This window comes from Oncorhynchus keta, chromosome 27 (genome assembly GCF_023373465.1).
Source record: "Oncorhynchus keta strain PuntledgeMale-10-30-2019 chromosome 27, Oket_V2, whole genome shotgun sequence".
In the NCBI taxonomy this organism is placed as follows: Eukaryota; Metazoa; Chordata; class Actinopteri; order Salmoniformes; family Salmonidae; genus Oncorhynchus; species Oncorhynchus keta.
This window is the reverse complement of record NC_068447.1, coordinates 1,624,793-1,630,910: the sequence shown is the minus strand read 5'-3', so window position 1 is coordinate 1,630,910 and position 6,118 is coordinate 1,624,793. Positions and strand designations below refer to the sequence as shown.

General features: G+C 45.3%; 1 long non-coding RNA gene and 1 pseudogene across 1 annotated transcript; one reads left to right on the top strand and one right to left on the bottom strand.

The window, feature by feature from the left end:
* Positions 1–1,824: 1,824 nt before the first annotated feature.
* LOC127912599 (potassium voltage-gated channel subfamily A member 10-like) lies at positions 1,825–3,594 on the bottom strand (annotated as a pseudogene).
* Positions 3,595–4,608: 1,014 nt separating this feature from the next.
* On the top strand, positions 4,609–5,588 carry LOC127912568 (uncharacterized). The gene is made up of 3 exons (XR_008083288.1): positions 4,609–4,687; positions 4,919–5,044; positions 5,255–5,588. It is a non-coding gene; the product is annotated as an uncharacterized LOC127912568 (long non-coding RNA).
* Positions 5,589–6,118: the final 530 nt, after the last annotated feature.

Sequence of the window (6,118 nt, the reverse complement as noted above, 5' to 3'; positions counted from 1 at the left end):
AATGCATTCCAGGTGACAACCTCATGAAGCTGGTTGAGAGAATACCAATAGTGTTTAAAGCAGTCATTAAGGCAAAAGGTTGCTACTATGAAGAATCTGAAATATAAATTGTATTTTGATTTGTTTCACACTGTTTTTATTACTACATGGGGGCGGCAGCGTAGCCTAGTGGTTAGAGCGTTGGTAACTAGTAACCGAAAGGTTGCGAGTTCAAAACCCCCGAGCTGACAAGGTACAAATCTGTCGTTCTGCCCCTGAACAGGCAGTTAACCCCACTGTTCCCAGGCCGTCATTGAAAATAAGAATATGTTCTTAACTGACTTGCCTGGTTAAATAAAGGTAAAATAAAAATAAAAAAATGTGTTATTTCCTAGTTTTGATGTCCCCACTATTATCCTACAACATAGTTTTACAATAGTATAAATAAAATAAATATACGATAGTATAAATAAAGATAAACCCTTCTATGAGTAGGTGTGTCTAAACTTTTTTTTTTTAAATACATACATTTGATTTGATTTATGGAAGACATAGACTCTTTTGTACTGTACATGTTTCCAACAGACCACATAGACCCTGTGCCCAAGAAAGTGAAGGTCACCTGCCTAAATGATTACCGGCTCCGTAGCACTCACGTATGTAGACATGAAGTGCTTTGAAAGGCTGGTCATGGCTCGTATCAACACCATCATGCTGGAAACCCTAGACCCACTCCAATTCAAATACCGCCCCAACAGATCCACAGATGACGCAATCTCAGACTCCACACTGCCCTTTCCCACCTGGACAAAAGGAACACCTATGTGAGAATGCTGTTTATTGACTACAGCTCAGCGTTCAACACCATAGTGCCCTCAAAGCTCATCACTAAGCTAAGGACCCTGGGACTAAACACCTCCCTGTGCAACCGGATCCTGAACTTCTCAACTCTATTTCTTGAACTTCATTGTTGGTTAAGGGCTTCTAAGTAAGCATTTCACAGTAAGGTCTACAACTGTTGTATTCGGCGCATGTGACAAATAAAATGTGATTTGATTGTATTTGATTGATTTGTTACCAGTTGTGTTTAACATTGTTACCGGTCACTTTTTGCACTGAGGTAAGAGTTGTTTATTATACAATATAAAAAAAATCATTTTCAAGACAAGTAACACAACGATCTATCAAACCCAATACTTTCTGTCATTTAAAAAAATGGTTTCTCTACCATCTTATCTGACAGTAAAGAGCCGGTGTAGCTGTGTCTTCCCACAGGGGTGACTTTATGTCTGTCTCCCAGAGGACAGGAGAGAATTAGTTGTGTGTGTCTCACAGCTCACAATGTCCCTCTACCTTTCTCTGTCTCAATCTTCCATAGTAGACATGTCAGAATATAGCTCTCTGCCCCAGACAGTGGGCAGGTCAGTCTATATCTATCTGCCCCAGACAGTGGGCAGGTCAGAATATAGCTCTCTGCCCCAGACCGTGGACAGGTCAGAATATAGCTCTCTGCCCCAGACCGTGGACAGGTCAGTCTATATCTATCTGCCCCAGACAGTGGGCAGGTCAGAATATAGCTCTCTGCCCCAGACAGTGGGCAGGTCAGTCTATATCTATCTACCCCAGACAGTGGGCAGGTCAGTCTATAGCTCTCTGCCCCAGACAATGGACAGGTAAGTCTATATCTCTCTGTCCTCACAGTGGACAGGTCAGTCTATATCTATCTGCCCCAGTCAGTGGACAGGTCAGTCTATATCTATCTGCCCCAGTCAGTGGACAGGTCAGTCTATCTGTGTCTCTCTGTCACACATTGTCTCTTCTACAGTGGGTCAGTCTCTGTAAATCTCAGAGGCCAGTGAACTTGTCACCCTGCCAGGTCCCGTTGGTCTTGTTCAGAGGTGCTACTCCCATGTTTACTCTCTCCTGAGGCCTTCATGGCCAGGTCTGCTGCGTCAGCCATCGGCTGCTTGTCCTCTGCCTCCGTCTCCCGGTGGTAGAAGTAGTTGAAGTTGGACACGATGACGGGGACGGGTAGGGCGATGGTCAGCACGCCAGCGATGGCGCACAGCGTCCCCACCATCTTACCGCCCATGGTGATCGGGCACATGTCCCCATAGCCCACCGTAGTCATGGTGACCACGGCCCACCAGAAGCCGTCAGGGATGCTGACGAACTGTGTGCTGGGCTCGTCCACTTCAGCAAAGTAGATGGCACTGGAGAAGAGGATGACTCCGATGAAGAGGAAGAAGATGAGCAGGCCCAGCTCCCGCATGCTGGCTTTCAGGGTCTGGCCCAGGATCTGGAGCCCCTTGGAGTGTCTGGACAGCTTGAAGATCCTGAATACCCTGACCAGGCGGATGATACGAAGGATGGCCAGGGACATGTTCTGGCTGGAGTTCTGGTCCGGGGTGGTGACCAGCTCCGTTACCAAGGTGACGAAGTACGGGATGATGGAGACAATGTCGATGATGTTCATGAGGTTGTGGAAGAAGTTGCTTTTGGAGGGACAGACCACGAAGCGCACAACCAGCTCAAAGAAGAACCAGATGATGCAGGCCGTCTCGATGATGAAGAACGGGTCAGAGAACGTGGAGGTGATGGTTTTGGGTGCGGCCGAGGGCGAGGGCAGGAACAAGGTCCCGAGGCCGCCCAGCGATTGGTTCCCATTGAAAGGCATCAGAGGCGTGACGGTGGTGGGTAGGACGGGGTCTAGGGTGTTATCCCGGAACTCCGGCAGCGTCTCCATACAGAAGATGATGATGGAGATAACGATGACAAACACGGAGACCAGCGCCACGCCGCGTGCCGCGTTGGAACTCTCGGGGTACTCAAACAGCAGCCAAAACTGCCGGTATATCTCGTTGGTCGGGAGAGGGATCTCCACTTCCTTGATGAAGCCCTCGTCCTCTCTGAACTGCTCCATGGCGTCGCTCCCCAGCTCATAGAAGACGATCTCATCAGCAAACACATCCAGTGGAACGTTGGCCGGCCGACGGATCTTCCCTCCTGACTGGTAATAGTACAGGATGCCATCGAAGCTGGGCCGGTTCCTGTCGAAGAAATACTCATTCCTCATGGGGTCAAAGTAGTGCATCCTCTTCATAGGGTCTCCCAGAAGGGTCTCGGGGAACTGGTCAAGGGTTTTGAGCTGTGTCTCGAAGCGTAGCCCGGCGATGTTGATGATGACCTTCTGGTCTCCGTCGTCTAGACCTGTCTTGTCCACGAACACATCCTCGCAGCACTCCTTAGCCAGCCGGCTGAAGATGGTCTCGCTCTGCATATGGGTCTCGCTACTCAGCAGCAACTTCCAGTTGGAGATCATGCTGGCACAGCTAGGACGCCCCCTCCTGCTGTGGGGTGGCATGACGGGTGATTGGGGCACATCCAGAGTATTGGGGGAGGGATACGGGCAGGGGGAGGTATTTCTCCTGTGGGAGGAGTGTTCGGAGAGGTAGTGGTGCTGGGGAGTGGATGTGAGGTTAGGCTGAGGGGAAAGGAGGTGGTGGGAGCCGTGGATGGAGCAGTTTTCGTGGAGCATGTCGACCGTCAGGGTTGTGGTCTCGTCCGGGTTGTCTGAGTTACCCAGCTCATCTTCCAGACTTCTGTCTATGTCGTCCAGACTCTCAAAGTCCACTAGAGCCGCCTCCATGGCTGCTACTGCTGGGGGGCTACTACAACTGCTTATACTGCTGCCACTACTACTACTACTACTACTACTACTACTACTAATACTAATGTTGCTGCAAGTACACCTAGACCCTGTCCCAGGACACTCAGAAGACTAGAGGTGTAGACCAGGGTAGACTAGTCCAAGAGACCTCGACCTTTAATACAGGTTCCAGAGAGAGGGAGGACAGGAGGTATAGACCAGGGTAGGCCCCTCCCGGTAAGTCTAGTCCAGGAGTGTTAGATCCAAGCCCTCTGTCCAGGTGAGAAGATCCACAGAACGGTAGACCTCAGCTGCCTATCAGAGGGCCAGTGTCTTCAGGCCAGTGTCTTCCCTGAGATGGAAGCAGTCTTGAGGTTAACAGGGTGATGGGCTTTCCAGCAGTCAACAGATGCTTCATCAGCTCTGCGACACACCCTCTCCTTCTCATACCTGCAGTGGGTGGGTGGGGGGGAGAGAGAGAGAGAGCATGTTAGTTTGTCTGACATCTGCAGCACATCCACTGACAGCCCTCTCACCACCGGTTATAATCTCTTGACCCTGAAACCCTGATGCTTGGCACACACACAGGCACATTCATTGGAAAACCCACTGATATTACCAATTACATAAATTATTTTTTAATTGGCAAAATTAGAAAATGTAGGCATGACATGCCAGCAACAAATGCACTACACATCCAAGTATAACAGATACAATTATGAAAGACAAGAATTCAGACTGATAAACAGCTTCAAATACTATCAGACTGTTGAACAGCTTCAAATACTATCAGCCTGTTGAGGAAATCTTTGTGGACCTTGCAGCGTAATATCAAAGAAGACTTGAGGCTGTAATCGCTTCCAAACGTGCCTGAAATAAAGTACTGAGTAAAGGTTCTGAATATGTAAATGTTATATTTATTTTGATAAAATAGTAAGCATTTCGTAAAACCTGTTTTGTCGTTGTCATTATGGGGTATTGTGATGTCATTATGGGGTATTGTGATGTCATTATGAGGTATTGTGATGTCATTATGGGGTATTGTGATGTCATTATGAGGTATTGTGATTTCATTATGGGGTATTGTGATGTCATTATGAGGTATTGTGATGTCATTATGGGGTATTGTGATGTCATTATGAGGTATTGTGATTTCATTATGGGGTGTTGTGATGTCATTATGAGGTATTGTGATTTCATTATGAGGTATTGTGATGTCATTATGGGGTATTGTGATGTCATTATGAGGTATTGTGATGTCATTATGAGGTATTGTGATGTCATTATGAGGTATTGTGATGTCATTATGGGGTATTGTGATGTCATTATGAGGTATTGTGATGTCATTATGGGGTATTGTGATGTCATTATGAGGTATTGTGATGTCATTATGGGGTATTGTGATGTCATTATGAGGTATTGTGATTTCATTATGGGGTATTGTGATGTCATTATGAGGTATTGTGATGTCATTATGGGGTATTGTGATGTCATTATGAGGTATTGTGATTTCATTATGGGGTGTTGTGATGTCATTATGAGGTATTGTGATTTCATTATGAGGTATTGTGATGTCATTATGGGGTATTGTGATGTCATTATGAGGTATTGTGATGTCATTATGAGGTATTGTGATGTCATTATGGGGTATTGTGATGTCATTATGAGGTATTGTGATGTCATTATGGGGTATTGTGATGTCATTATGAGGTATTGTGATGTCATTATGGGGTATTGTGATGTCATTATGAGGTATTGTGATGTCATTATGGGGTATTGTGATGTCATTATGAGGTATTGTGATGTCATTATGGGGTATTGTGATGTCATTATGAGGTATTGTGATGTCATTATGAGGTATTGTGATGTCATTATGAGGTATTGTGATGTCATTATGGGGTATTGTGATGTCATTATGGGGTATTGTGATGTCATTATGGGGTATTGTGATGTCATTATGAGGTATTGTGATTTCATTATGGGGTATTGTGATGTCATTATGAGGTATTGTGATTTCATTATGGGGTATTGTGATGTCATTATGAGGTATTGTGATTTCATTATGGGGTATTGTGATGTCATTATGAGGTATTGTGATTTCATTATGGGGTATTGTGATGTCATTATGAGGTATTGTGATGTCATTATGGGGTATTGTGATGTCATTATGGGGTATTGTGATGTCATTATGAGGTATTGTGATGTCATTATGGGGTATTGTGATTTCATTATGGGGTATTGTGATTTCATTATGAGGTATTGTGATGTCATTATGGGGCATTGTGATGTCATTATGGGGTATTGTGATGTCATTATGAGGTATTGTGATTTCATTATGGGGTATTGTGATGTCATTATGAGGTATTGTGATTTCATTATGGGGTATTGTGATTTCATTATGAGGTATTGTGATTTCATTATGGGGTATTGTGATTTCATTATGGGGTATTGTGATGTCATTATGAGGTATTGTGATGTCATTATGAGGTA